At 38.5% G+C, this 13096-nt stretch overlaps 1 pseudogene; it reads right to left on the bottom strand.

Annotated features, from left to right (window-relative positions):
• Positions 1-10315: 10315 nt before the first annotated feature.
• On the bottom strand, positions 10316-12204 carry LOC102826425 (annotated as a pseudogene).
• Positions 12205-13096: the final 892 nt, after the last annotated feature.

The raw sequence follows: 13096 nt of genomic DNA, 5'->3' as shown, positions 1-13096 counted from the left end.
TCAGAGTCTCTTCTGACATCCATCTTGATCTTTTCCTTCTTTCTTGTCTTCTTAATGACTTTTTGCTCTCTTCATGTATGATATTCTTGATGTCATAGCAGAGAAACAGTATGTAGTTAGGTAACAATATTTGCCTAATCTTAAAACCTAGATGTAAGAAATCTTGTGTGTGTTTTTTTTTCAATCAGACAGTAACTTGAAATACTTTTCGTTCCACAAAATAGCAACTTTCAAGATAAATTTCTTGGTATAAAGCTTCCAAATGCATATTCTATTTCTTTGGTATTTACTGTTTATAAATTCAGAGCAAAATTAAAACAAGATGAAAGGGGGTAAGTAGTAGAAAGTAGATCCAAAGCAAAGATTTCTTTTCAGCTTTTGGCCCTTTTCTGGATGACTGAATTGAACTTCTGAAACGTAATATGAAGAATCTTCTAGAGCTTCAGTAGAGAAATCACTTATTATTTTTTATCCATTTTTACACTACTTAGTTATTTAAAATGTCACAGGAATCGTCACTCCGGCAGTGTTGATGCTTTAGCTGAGGCCAAGTCGCGGCATCCGAGGGCGCGTCCCCAGCCTTCTTATCAGGCAGAGGTGTTAACCCACAATCACAAAGCTCTTCGCTAAATGACTCCACGGCCCACACAGTCCAGGAGGGACAGATTATCATTATTTTTAAAAAACAAATTATTTCCTGCATGTCAAAGATGGATCTTTTATCTGCCTTTGTTGTTGTTGTTAAGTGCCATCGAGTAGGTTCCTACATAGGGCTTCTGAGGAGCAGCTGGTGAGCTTGAACGGCAGACCTTAGGGTTCAAACCGGTTTTGCAGTCCAGCACATTAACCCAGAGCGCCACACCAGGACTCCTTTGTATGCCTAACCCTCACTTATAAACTATCTTGTCATCCAACACTTTTCATTTATAATTGTTTAAAAAAGAAGCCATAAAAACTATCCATGCTTTTTGTATGTTTTTCTCTCTATTGCTTGAAAACACCCCTGAAAATATGATTATCCTCTGTTTCTCTACTCCTTTCCCAAAGTTGTCTTTTCCTACACTTCATAAGGAGTCCTGATGTGGCACTGTAGAATTAGCACTAGACTGTGAACCACAAGGTCAGTAGTTCAAACCTACCAGCTGTTCCTCAGAAATCCTGCGCAGGGTCACTATGAGTCTGAGTTGACTCAAGAGCACTAAACTTCAACAATAAGTACTTTATTAAAGAGAGACAAGTTTGACATCCCTTCTGAATCTTACGACTGTCTGTTTCCGCTGATGAAAAGCATGCCTCCCACCTGTACCAAAGAGAGACTTCTTAGTTTCATTCTTTGGATAAAATAATTATTACAGCAAGATAAAGGGGGACTTCTAAAAGACTTTAAAAAAACTTTTTGTTTTTTTCCAGCTGCTCCCAGTTTGTCTTTGGGATTGAAAAGTTTGATTATAATATGTCTTGGCAATGGTAGCGTAGTGGTTACGAATCGGGTTGCGAACCTTAAGGTCAGTGGTTTGAAACTACCAGCTGCTCCGCGGGAGAAAGATGAGGCTATCTACTCCGGTAAAGATTTACACGCTCGGAAACCCTGTACAGGGTCGCTATGGGTCGAAACCGACTCGAAGGCACTTAACAACAACAACTTAACATTGTGTCTGGAGTTCATTTAACTTCTTAAACAGCTATCTTCTTGTTTTTCATAATGTTAGAGAAATTTTCTTCCAAAGATTGGACCTTTTTTAAAGACACCATAATAAGACAAAAACAAATGAATTACTGCGAGAACTTGTCATCTACTGATTACAGAGTCAAGTTTAAACATGTTTTGTTTGGAATAAACCTAATCTATGAATGGGAACTCTACTAACAATACTTTTTTTACTTACCTTTGTGTGTGTATGTGTGTTTGTGTGACCAGGGAAATAGGAAATCTGGTTTCTGGTCTCTGTAAACCTCTGACCTTTAGGTATGGTCTTCAGTGAGCCACCCAGCTCTCTGGACCACAAATGGGGACATGGGCTCAAAAGAAATAGGCCTGTGTAGAGAAATCCTGCTGGATAAAAGACTTGGGGATTACATCATGGCACTCTTTTAAGCACTGTATTTTTTCATTGTAGAATTGTTTCTGGTAGAAAAACAATGAAACAAGTTATAGAATATATTATTAAGTGAAAAAAAATCAAGATTCAAGACACACACACTCTATCTTTCTGGAAGGTGACACAAGAAACTGCTACCAGTGGTTTCTTCTGGGGAAGGGGAACTAGGTATCTGGGTGATAGAGAGAATGTTCACCATTACTCTTCCTGTTTGCTTGTTTCTTCTATTCTAAATAAAACAGGTTAACGTTTTGCAAGAAAGACAGGAACTATCAACACATTTTCAAGAAGTCAATGTTGAAAACTAAACTCAATCTAAATCCAAATCTTTGTACCTATTTAAACATACATATTTAACACAGACTTGTCCAGATGTATGTGTCTATGTTTGGAGTCCTGATGCAGCATCATAGGATAAACACTTGACTGCTAACTATGGGGTTGGTGGTTCAAACCCACCAACCACAGCTTGGGGACCCTGTCCAGGGTATCTGTGAGTCTGAGCCAACTCAAAAATACTTAACAGCAACAGCAGTGTGCATATGGGAAAGTGCAGTGGCTCTGTGGGATGGGCACTGGACTTTGGGCCACTCTGTGGGAGAAACAGGAGACTTTCTACTCTCACAAATATTTGCAGCCTGGGTCACCTTGAGTTGGAGCTGACTCCATGGCACTTAACAACAACAATAAAGGAGGAGGGATCTTATTTCATTCAGACAACAAACTCAAGTTAAAGTGTTATATCTGAATGTATCTATCAATCCCTATCTGATCTACTGATCCATCTGTCTGTCTCTTATCTATCTGCTTGTCTATCCATCCATCCATCCATCCATCCATCCATCCATCCATCCATCCATCCATCCATTCATGTTAGAATTAGGATATATAGAGAGAGTATTTTCCACTGGGAGGCCAATATCAATCAGATATTTTGCTATTCAACCAAACTCACCACTATGAAGTCAATTCCAACTCATAGCAATCTTATCAGTCAGAATAGGATTATTCCTTGGACTTTCTGAGACTGTAAATCTTTATGGGAGCAAAGAGACTCATGTTTCTCCCATGAAGTAGCTGGTGGGTTTGAAAAACTAACCTTGAGTTTACAGTCCAATAATTAACACACAGCACCACCATAGCACCTTCCTTTTGTTACATTAAATGTTATTTTTAAATGCAGACTGACTTTTCCTGTTAGGTTTTATGGTCATTATACTCTAGAAATTGAATGAAGTAAGTAAACAGATTCAGAGTTTTGTGAAACCTTGTTGAAAGCATGTAAACATAATATAAATCTGAATGAAATTGTACCTTTTGCAAGTAATTAAACTTTCAGAAAACAGTTAGTTGCCAGTGTAAAAATATTTAGTAGTATATTGTTTTCAAGGGTATATGCAAACACAAAGTGTAAAGACTTTTCTGGGGATCTTCTGTGTTCCAACTATATTCTCCAAGCAATTTTATTTCCCTGTAGTTATCAGGGTAGATTATTTTTGTTTTGATTTTTCCTCTAGTAGTATTGGGATTTTGAAATATCCAGGTAGCATGCTCAATTTCAAATTTAATTAGAATAATCTCTTTAAGTTGTAGAAAGTTCAAGATTTAATAATTTTTTTTTTCTTTACTGAAAAGAGTGTATCACAACATGTCCACATCCTCAAGACCCTACGACTACTAAGTGAGGAAAGCCCTTGAATCCTTATAAGGTATACCTCCCACTCTAAATACACAATATGTTATACTAGAGCATCTAGTTACTTGTCATTTTCTTCTGATCAGTAGTGATTTGCATGATATGATCCATAGAGTAGAACTGCAAGGTGTTCTGTGTAATGTCAAGACAGTTGAGTTATATGGTGACAGAAAACACATGAATGAACATAGACTTGGGGTAAATCAGTGATGTTTATCTTATGTGAATGTAAACTGGTTTGATCCTTTTTAGTTTATGGGGATTGGAACAAAACAAGACTGGGTTGCTCTGTCTTAGTAAAGACATGATCTTTCACACCTTGATTCATCTACATTTTGTAGTGGATATATCCATAAATTGAGCACTTATATGACAATGCCACCGTATATGTATATTTTTAACTTTTTCATTATGGAATGAATTTCTAAATCTATACCTATGATATAGTATTGATAATGATTTGTTCTGTAGCTCAATTAGAAATGGGATGTGCAGTTTCAGGGTCATCATTTGTTCCTTCCTATCAAATAGATCATACTTCAAAGGTCAAAGAACCAAAGTGATGGTTCTGCCAGCTAACTATTTTGAGTCTGTGGACTCATTGGACCTCAGTGATTTAGATTTCAGCTAAAACTCTCTTTATCTCCTAGCTTCTTTATGTTATGTGTATATCACAGTAGATATGATGGCATTTTTATTAACTTTGACCCTGAATCTAAAAATCTTTGAAAGGTATGGATATCCTCTTTTCCCAGTGAGCAGTTATTCTGGTAAGTAAATGTACACCCCTTTGAGACAAATTGAGGGAATACTCATTATACAAATGAGATATTTTAGGTCTTCCTCAAGGGAATCTAGTCTTTCATTCAATTAAACAGTTCTGCTTCTGAGGATTGACTCACATCAAGGGTAATTGAGGATCATGACTTTTCATGGTAAAAATAGACACCAGATTTGTATTAATCAGCTCTTGACTTCATTTAGTTGTCTAAATCCAACAGTTCCTTTTACCTTGCCCATAGGTATGCCATGATCTGTGATCCATTGTCACAGATATCAACAAAAGTTCTCTGGATATCATTCTTGTTGTCTGTTGTAATAATTAGGAGTAAACCTATTGTCTTAGGCTGAGTTTTCTAAGAAGCAAAACAAGTGAAACAAACATAGGTATCCACAAAGATAAGTCAAAAATCAGATTATAGATTTATTTTAATCAACTTTTAGAAAAGACAAAGATATCATTTTTTGACATAATCTCCTTGCTTTTCAGTACATTTTGTTCAGCTGTCAACAAGCTTTGTTGTTGTTGTTGTTAAGTGTCATTGAGTCGGTTCCGACCCATAGCGACCCTGTACAGGGTTTCTGAGGGTGTAAATCTTTACGGGAATAGAAAGCCTCATCTTTCTCCCATGGAGCGGCTGGTAGTTTCGAACCGCTGACCTTAAGGTTCACAGCCTGATTCGTAACCACTACGCTACCAGAGCTCAACAAGCTTTAGTATTCTCTTACTATTTTACAAAAAATGTTTTAGACTGAGCTGTGAACCACAAATGCACCACTGTATTCACTTCTTCACCAGAAGTGAATTTTCATCCTTGAGGGGCTGCTTTTAGGAGACCAAACAGGTGAAAGTCCAAGGGATCAAGATCAGGACTACATGGAGGAGGCTGTAACACTTCAAAATGAAATTTTTGAAGTGCCAACAATGTGGGCAACTATGTGGGGACCTGTCCTTGGATAGCAGTCCTCTTTGTTTAATCCAAAGTTTAGGCTTCAGCTCTTCAGTAAGCAATTCACTATAATGAGTACTGTTGATTGTTGAACTTTTTCCTGATAGTGTTACATTAAAAATCCCAGAAAACTGTAAGTATCAATTTTCCAGCTGACAGCTGACTTTTGAACTCTTTCTTCATCAGCAATTGAGGATGTTTCCTTTCCATATTCTGCCGTTTATTCTAAGGTTCATACTGATGAATCTATGTTTCGTCACCAGTAATGATTTTTTAAAAGATATTTTATACTTTCCTTTGAGAATTTGTCAAAATATTGTTTGCATGTCCAGTCATGTCTGGTTATGCTCTTCTGTGAGCCGCTTCTGTAAACTTCTTACACAAACTTTTCAAAACTCAAATCTGTCATAGATTATTTCACATGCAGAGTCATGGCTGGTTTACAAATCATTTTCCATGTAATCTGCTGTCACTCAGCTGTTGGAAAAAATCATTTCACATACATGCTCAATGTTAACATCAGGCAGGGACATTGATGGGCATCTTAATATAATCAGTGTCAGGATAATTTTTGACTCACACTCATATATATAGAAAAAATTATTATCAAGGAAATGGCTTACAATTGTAAAGTCCCAGATCCTAAGCAAAAGAGAGAAAGAGTCCCTCCCATATCTCCATTATATTGGGAGCAGGCCATACTCCTAAGGAAGCATGACTTTAATTGATTGGCTGCTCATAGTCACTCATCAGAGTTAACTATGCCTTGTTGTTGTTGTTAGGTGCCATTGAGTTAGAACCGACTCATAGCGACCCCATGCACAGCAGAATGAAACAATATCCAATCCTGGGCCAACCTCACTACTGCCACCACACTTGAATCCATCAATGCTGCCATCTGGCCAATCCATATCATTGGAGGTCTTCCTCTTTTTCTCTGATCCTCCATCTTACCAAACATGATATCCTTCTACAGTGACTGCTCCCTCCTGGCAATATGTCTGAAGTATGAGAGAGGAAGTTTGGCCATCTTGGCCTCTAAGGAGCACTCTGGCTGCACTATTTCCAAAACAGATCTATTGCTTCTTTTGGCAGCCCATGGCACTTTTAGTATTCTCCTCCAACACCATAGTTCAAAGACATCAATTCTTCTACAATCTTCCTTATTCACTGTCCAGCTTTCACATCCATATGAGGTTATTGAAAATACTACGGCTTGGGTCTCAAGCTGACATCTTTGCTCTTCAACACTTTTTAAAAAGTTCTTGTGCAGCAGATTTGCCTAATGCAATACATCGTCTGATCTCTTGACTGCTGCTTCCATGAGTGTTGATAGTTGATCCAAGAAGAATGAAGTCCTTGACAACTTCAATCTTTTTATATCACCATGGGAATAAGCACATTTCAACTGTTAAACCTCTGGACATCCTGGACCAGGCAAGCTGACACAGGCCCTTAACCATTACAGTCTACCCTTGTCAACTATATGTATAATCCACCCTTGAAATCTATAAACTATATGTATCATCTCTAAAAAAAGAAAATAAAGTGATACTAGTACCTAAGATGATCTAAGTAAAACGCTTACAACCAAAACTGCACTGGTACCATTTATGGCTTAAATGTCACAAATTAACAAAGCAAAAATATCTGATGCTCACATATAAAACAAAACAGAAATATATATCCATATAAATGTCCAAAGGGCTCATTCTACAAGGCAGCCTGTTGAATGTAGGCACACAGCCTTACTTAATTCATGGTCCTAGAGTCCATAGCTTCTCTGTCTTTTGATGTCACCATCTCTGACACTATCTCTGCAGTATCCACTATTCCAGGCAGGGATCTGATGCTCCATTCATGCTGTTCCTTAATGATGGTTCTGGGATCATTTGTTCCTGAGATGAAAGATAACTACTCCCCACCTTTGGTTACACATCTTCTGCAATTACAGTTTTGACAAACACGATTAATCCTACTAACAATTACTCACAATTGAAACTATAAAATCCTATCAGCACCATCACTTATCCCCTTTTACCAGGCCCATCTGGAAAAGAGGAAAACTTGTCATGGGATTCTCCCTTGTCCCCTCATTCTAAAACTAAGCACACCCATGAAACCTTGTAAGCAAGTCACTTAATGCCTTTATTGTTGTTGTTGTTGTTAAGTACCGTTTATAGCCACTCTATTTTTGATACTCAATGTTCCAATTGCCCATCTCAGTTCAAATCTCATCAGTCATTCCTCAGAAACCCTATACAATATCATTATGATTAGAATCAACTCAACAACACCTAACAGCAACAACCACATCAACCCTGTACACTGAGGAAACAAGCATGATTCTTGATATGAAGAATCTTCCATTCAAGTCAGAAATTTGAAAAGCTGTTTGTATCCATAAGCAAAAGAGCAGTTCATCAAATTAGAGCAACTGATGTTTGCTCAGAGTATCAAACATCTTTATATTCATCTGGTCAGGTTCTGGTCAGTACAGCCCTAGCCAGCCAAGATAGGTCAAATGGGTATCAGCTACAAGTTTGTGAGTTCACACACATCTCCCTGCACTTCACACCAGCTGGCCACTTCACTCTCTGTCTTAGCTTCCATTGGCTACTTCCTTGCTCATGGAATCAGGAGTTCATACAACTCCCTAAACTTCAGACCATCCAGCCTTTCCTCTGCTCTTATCTCCAGACCAATGGGTACAATAGAACATGTCCAAACTCAGCCTGTGTCTTCATCACTACATTTTCCCTAATTCCACTCAAACGTTTGAAGAGTTCTGTGGGCAAAATATTGAATGATGCAGAAAACATCAAATGAAGTAGGAAGGCATAGAAAGTCACTATACCAAAAATAAATAGTCGATGTTCAACCATTTCAAGCAGAAGCATACTTGAGCCAATGATACTGAAGGAAGAAGTCCAAGGTGCATCAAAGGCATTAGCAAAGACAAGTCATGGGGAATTGATGGGATACAAATTGAAATCGTTCAACAAACTAATGAAGCACTGTAGGCACTCAGTCATCTATGCCAAGAAATTTAGAATCTGACTGACTGGAAGTGATCCACATTTGTACCCATTCAAAAGAGAGGTGACCAAACGAAATGCAGAAATCATCAGATAATATCATTAACACCCCATGCAAGCAAAAGTTTGCTAAAGATAGTTTTAAAATGGCTAGAATGATTGACAAAGGACTTCCAGAAGTTCAAGCTGGATCTAGAAGAGGATGTGGAATGAGAAATATCACTGTAGATGTCAGATGGATCTTGGCTGAAAGCAGAGAATACCAGAAAGATGTTTATCTGTGCTTTATTGACTATGCAAAGGGTTTTAATTGAATGGATCATGACAAACTATGGACAGCACTGCAGAGAATTAGTATTCCAGACAGCTTAATTGTGTTCATAAGGACCTGAACACAGACCAGCAGGCAATTGTTTAAACAGAACAAGGGAACATTGAATGGTTTAAAATTATGAAAATTGTGTTCCAGTGTTATATTCTTTCACCATATGTATTCAATCTGTATATTGAGCAAATAATCCATGAAGCTGGATTACGAAGAAAAACATGGTGTCAGGATTGTAGGAAGATGTATTAACAGCATGCAATATGCAGATGATACAATCATGCTTGTAGAAAATGAAGAGGACTTAGAATACTTAGTGATGAAGCTCAGAGATGACAGTCTTTGATATAGGTTGCACCTGAACAGAAAGAAAACAAAAATCCTTACCATTGGACCAATAAACAACATCAAAATAAATGGGGAAAAGATTTAGGCTGTTAAAGACTTCATTTTTCTCAGATAAACCATCAACACTCATGGAAGCAGCAGCCAAGAAATCAAATGATGTATTGCATTAGGCAAATCTGCTTCACAAGACATCTTTGAGATATTCAAGAGCTAATCAACAGGAAAGGTGAAACATTAACTGCATCTTCCCCACCCAGGAGACAAGCTAGAATGCTAATCAGGTTACTGAGCAGGACCAATCCCCCTAGTTTCCCTCCTGTCCTCAAATAGGTCTGCGTCTGAGCCTCTTCCCAAGTCTGACCCGTGTTACCCTCCATTCAAGACTCAGAATTAGAAGAATTCTCCTCTAAGCCAGCCAGCTTACTAAAGTCTGAAACTCCACTTCACCTCTCTGAGTGGCCTCAGTTTCTTCAACGATGGATCAAGAGCTGCCATGACACCCTTGGACCCAGAGCTGCTGCAATGCTAGAAATGAATCCTGATGTCGCGTAAAAGACATTCAGCAAGACTAAATTACTTTTGCAAAGCAAAATTTACTCCTGCAAAAGGGTGCGTGCGCATAGCTGTACATACAGGAACAGGCCAGCAAGCACACCAAGTGGGCAGTCCACTCGAGTTTTTAATCCCTGATGGAAGTCTTAAGGCTGTGTCTCACCCTATTGGCTAGGGTTTTGACCACACAATCTTTTCCCTTACCTAGCTGGCTAGTTCAAATTTTTAAGGCATGCATTCCTACTTTAGGAAAAGAAAAAAAGAGCATTCATAAAGTCTTTACTCCAGAAAGTAGTTTAAAGAAAAAGAGAGTGATCATAAATTCCTTACTCCAGGAAATAGTTTAAAGAAAAAGAAAGTGATTATGAATGTTTTCCCCCACACAATCCCCCTCCTGTTTTTCCTTTGGAAGAGAGAGAAAGGTCACCTGAATACAATAAACAGAAAAAAAGAAGAAAAAAAAATTTTTTTTTTAGACTTCTTCATTCTTTTCTTCAAATTCTGCAAGAAAATGTTGACTTTGATGTTCATGTTTCTAGGTGAAAAAGGTTATTTTGGTATGGGGGTGGGGGTTGTTTGGATAGGGCTGTTTATATGAGTTTTAGAACTAATCCTCTTATACTGGGTATAATACAGCATCGTATTAGTGTTTATACGCCAAATACGATAATTAGAGAGGTGAGGACCGAAGTCATAAGCCCTTTCCATTTCCCGAACCATTGTTCCATGATATTAGAAAAGGGGTCATCTATGCCTGAATTTTCAGCAAGTTTGTTAGCTAAGGTGGTCAGCCCTTGTAATGTTTTGGTAATGGTACCATCAGGAGCTGTGTTATTGGGAATGAAAGTACAACATTGGACTCTAGTCATAACACATACTCCTCCTTTTTCTGCTAATATCATATCTAGGGCTAACCTGTTTTCCCAGGCCATTTTGCTAGTAGGTCCTAATCTGCTATTCCTCTTATAACATCCCTGGTATAATTTACAAATCTTTGTTGATTTTAATAGATGTAGTTAATCCAGTTCACATTTTTGTTAATGGTTGACCACCAGAATAATACAGATTCAAACCCTGCAGCTATTTGGTTTCTTACTTTGAATTCATTGGGCACCCCTCAGGGAACTCCTATACTGTCTATGTAAATATGGGGATCAAAAGATCCATGGGGAGTAGTTATACTTCTTTTGGATTTATGCCTGTTTCCTGAAGTCATTGGTTGATGGAATGCCAGGGTGAAAGGGATGGCCAATTGACCAGAGAAGGTGCCACTCCAATTTGCCGTAAAGCCCCAAATAATTGTTTCCTGCAGTACCACCAGACATCTGCTCATGGAATAGCTAGGGCTGACTGATTTTGGAGCTCTTCAAAGAGTTTGTGCTTCAGTGCAGACCCGGTCAGGAGCTCAAGACCCTGTGGGCCCAAGCGTTGCAGACCATCCAAACCATAGGCTCTGAGGATCAGACTTGGGTCACCTAGCAGACATAGCAAACTGGCCCTCATCTGATTATTCAGTATGCTTGCTAGTAATCTCATACATGAGCCCTGGATATCCACAGATAAATGTAAAAACCTTCCCTAGAAGCCGAGATGGTAAAGTCCAAAAAGGCAAAGTTTTTCCACACACCCCCCCACCCCCAAAAAAAAGAAAGCTAAAGAGGATAGAGAGAAACACTGTTAACTATGGTATATGGAGGGGATTATAATCAATGTAATGAAACAAGTTATATGAATGGTTGAATGTGAAACTGATGTTGTGCCCTGTAAACTTTCACTCAATCCACAATAAAAACCTTAAATTAAAAAAAAAAAAAAAAAAGAGTTTGTGCTTGCTGCATCCCATCAGGTTTCTGATGAACATCAAATTTGCCCCATGTCTGGAAAGACAAAGTAAAATTGACATTCAAAGCTGGAGGCATAAGGGTCCTTGGGGCTGACCTATAAGACCCCTGACATTAGAGAACAGTTGTGACAACATGTTATTGGATTTATTGCCCTAGGCTATGGGGTCCTGGAAGAACGCAACCATACAGTGCATGCTCTGAGGGTCTGAGGACCATTTGGGCTTCCAGTCTTCCTGTTGCATAGACGTAACAATCGCTTTATTTAGAGTGTGAACAGAATATTTAATCCATTCCAACAAAGCATTCGCATTCCTATATCCTGTTTCTATAGCTACAATGTGTTTTAGGTCTTTAACTTTGGTAATTGTTACTTTGGAAGGGTCATTTCCTGAACTTAAGGTGGGTACCAGATCTGAATCATTTCTAGGATTCTGGGTTTGAGTTCTATGTTTAGTAGACGTAGGGCTTGAGTTTTGTCTAACAAGTTTTAGAGAGAAGACCCCTATAGGATCCTTTCCTGTAGCAACGGCCCCCAACCCATAGTCTTCTATTATTGAAGGTTCTCTGGTCATGGTTTTGAGATTATTTATAATGAAAAGTAATGGGTTGTATTGTAAAAGTTTACAGTTGTGGGGGTGGGTCCTCATACGAGTTGGATTTTGTTCTTTAGTGCTCTTATAGAGTGTGTAGAGGGTGGGTTATAAGTCCACCCTCAATATTGGGTGGTCCACCACACATTGTTCCAGTCATTATAGGGCCTCTTTAAGGCACCTTATTTATACTTATGCCCTGCTGCTCTGAAGGGGCAGAGGTATTTTTATCAATGTTAGACAATTGCCTCTGAGACTCCTCCTGTCTGCATGGGATGATAGAACAAGCATCAAACTGGATAGTCAGGGTAGAGTTGGCCTGAGTTATGTTAATGGTAAAAATGTCCTTCAGTAAGGGAAGAAAGAGAAAGAAAAAGATGATTAAGTCCTTTTGATAGGTAATTTGGTAGAAGTTGGTCTTGGAATCACAGTCCATTTTTCTTGAGTAAGTAAGGGGGTTTTCTTTACCCACATGTGATGAGTCCAGCATTTTTCTGCTGTATGAACTGCAGTTTCTGTGGTTAAAAGCACCAGAAAGGGTCTTTCCCAGGTTGACTCCAATTTTTCTTCTTTCCAGCTCCTGATTAATACATAATCATCAGAGTGATGAGGATGTACCGGGAACTCTAGGAGAGGTGTCTGCACCAGGAGACCCTTTTTCTAAGAGAAAGTAGGGTGGTAGACAAGTCAAGTATATAATTTTTGAGGCACTGATAGTTTGTCTCAAAAGTAGAAAGGTCAGTAGTAGAGCTTAGGTAGGGTGACCCATAAAGCTTTTCATATGGAGATAGGCCAATATCTCTTTGAGGGGCTGTTAGGATCCTTAAAAGGGTTATAGGAAGACATTTAATCCAAGGTAGTTTAGTTTCTAAAA

Source organism: Chrysochloris asiatica, unplaced genomic scaffold (genome assembly GCF_000296735.1).
Source record: "Chrysochloris asiatica unplaced genomic scaffold, ChrAsi1.0 scaffold00147, whole genome shotgun sequence".
Classification (NCBI taxonomy): domain Eukaryota; kingdom Metazoa; phylum Chordata; class Mammalia; order Afrosoricida; family Chrysochloridae; genus Chrysochloris; species Chrysochloris asiatica.
This window is presented reverse-complemented; position numbering and strand designations above follow the sequence as displayed.